Source organism: Lupinus angustifolius, chromosome LG12, assembly GCF_001865875.1.
Source record: "Lupinus angustifolius cultivar Tanjil chromosome LG12, LupAngTanjil_v1.0, whole genome shotgun sequence".
Classification (NCBI taxonomy): domain Eukaryota; kingdom Viridiplantae; phylum Streptophyta; class Magnoliopsida; order Fabales; family Fabaceae; genus Lupinus; species Lupinus angustifolius.
Genome location: NC_032020.1, coordinates 5,176,746 through 5,179,289, shown reverse-complemented (window position 1 = coordinate 5,179,289; position 2,544 = coordinate 5,176,746).

Below are 2,544 nucleotides of genomic sequence, written 5' to 3'. Positions count from 1 at the left end.
ATGAACTCTTTGTGTTCATGGGGCTGTTTTTTTTTTTATGTTTAGAAAGTTTGTATGTTTGTTGGTATTTGAACATGGTTAAAGGCGATGGTTGTATATCAAAGGAACCTTTAAGGAGTTTTCCTAACCATGCAAAGTTTGGACTTTTCCACTTGTTTTTTGCTTGAAAAACCATAGCCATGGACAAGTTTAGAATAGTATATTTTAATGTTGAAGTTTGATTTTGTTTCAAAGGGGATGATTTTATTATCAAAGGAACCTTTGAAATGTTTAATGATAAGTTGAAAAAGCAAAGCTTTCCTTAGCATTAGGTGTAAGTCATGGCTTATATGTGTTTAGGAAAAGTTTTGTTTCTAACTTTGAAATCCAAAATGTTTATGGATGAGTTTTGTGAAAAAGTGTTGTTATAGAATATTATGATTTAAAAGTAGGTTAGTTCATGAAAATTTGTTTTAGTAGTATACTTAAAATAATGAGATTTACCTAAAAGTCTTGACTTTATAAACTTAAAGTGTTATGAAGTAAAGGATGGTTGATTTGTTGTAGGATGAACATTGATAAGGTAAGCTTACTTTACAGTGGTAAGTGTAATTTAAGAAATGTTGATCTAAATGTTGTTTAAGTATGAGATCAACACTATCAAGAGTGTGTTGAAATGACCATAAAAACCTATTATACAAAATATGGAATCTGCTTAAGATGACTTACTTTAAAGTGGTAAGATCAACTTGGGAGATATGGATTTAAAAGTGTAGAATTTTAATTAAGGAACTTACCTTGAAATGGTGAAGTATGGCTTAAAAAGTCTTCATGAAAGTATATATTTAGGTTGAGATAAAAGTATAAACTTTATGAAAATCTTACCTTGAAAATTTTGGTAATCGGGGACAAGACTTTTGATGATAAAGGATGGTTCAAAAATATGAATCTTGGACCGGATGGATGAAAGAATTTGAGTTCATGAAATAGATTAAAGTGTTAAAAAATGTTTTTACTTTAGAGTTATCATGTAAAATTTATTCATAAATCACTAAATTGTTTTGTGTGTTTAGTTTCGAAGCTTTCAAAGTTGGACGATAACCCACTCTCTCGTAAAGGAAATCGACCACGCAACAACCTAAGCTGAGGGAGAATACATTGTGATATAATGGTGCCCGAATATGACACCCGGATCTCCTAAACTATCTCAAAAGTTTGGAGTTATATTTGTATATTAAGAAAACCCGTACTTAATCAATTATTTGCGTGCTTGGATTTTGTACGGATACTTTCTTAAGTTGTATGACTAGGATAGCTTAAAATATCAAGTATTGTGGTGGTTATCCATGATGAAACCTCGAGAAACTAAAATGCATTGGGATCGAAAAACAACATAGAGTTTCGATCTGGTAGCCCAAAAGGGCGAGGAAAATGGTTCTGGTAACTGGAGCACCTCGCTCGGGCGAGCTAGCCTCGCTTGGGCGAGGGAGAAACAGAGAAGAATGGTTCCAAATAGTGCTTGGGCGAGGGCCAGAAAGTCTATTTTGGGCGTTTTCGGCACCCGGGCGACCATACCTTGCCCGGGCAAGTCCAGATAGGCATTTTGACCATTTTTTGGTGGATTTTTAGCTTGAGCGACAGTCCCCTCGCTCGAGCAGGAACCATGCAGGAAATTGAGTCTGTTTTCATGAATTGGTCGCTTGAGCGATAGTCTCTCGCTTGGGCGAAAGACAAACAATACTTTTGACTGATTGCAATTGTTTGATTGCTTAGGAAATAGACCTAGCTTAGGTGCAAAGTGTATTTACCCTTTGGAAAGGTCGTGACTCAGATGATTGAATCTGGTGCCCAAAATTGACAAACTTATACAAGTACTTTTGTTCTTGCGCCTATTTAGGGCAAGGTTTCCGATTGTGATGTCGTGATTAGGGTGATGCCCAAAAAAGGATTACATGATACCACGCAGCGAGGTCATTTGACCGTAAGAGGCTTAGCCATGTGGTCATCTCGGGTGATTCAGTAATGGTTCATAGTGGTAGGGATGTTATTCCTCTATTTACGTGTTGACGTAAAATCGAGTCCCCCAAGAAGCATTCCTCTGGGAGATGTCTTAGGTTGGGCCGATCATATAATATAATGATTAAAAGATTTAATTGGCTAACCTCGGTTAGTGTGCATACTCATTATGGATAATGAAGTAGTGGAGAGGAAATTTACGGGAGACGAATGAGCCCCGAGATGTTGAAAGGGACGATGATGGCGGTGGTTCGTAAGCAAAGTCTTGAGGGTGAGTCTATGTGAGACAAGTCCCTTGTATTCCTGGATGAGGTATTCTATTGGATCGGATAGTTCTCACAGCCCAAACTAGACGATCTATGACAACCCCTCTTTGCAATCAGGATCAATGAGAGGGATGCCCAGAAAGTGTTTGATATGACACCGTCCTGAAATGGAATGTTCTTCGAAACAGATCGATTATATATCCTTGCGAGGAATAATTTTGGTGCATTCAAATCGGCTTGTTATGGGACCTGTACTCTTGGTTATTTCCGAATAGTATATTGG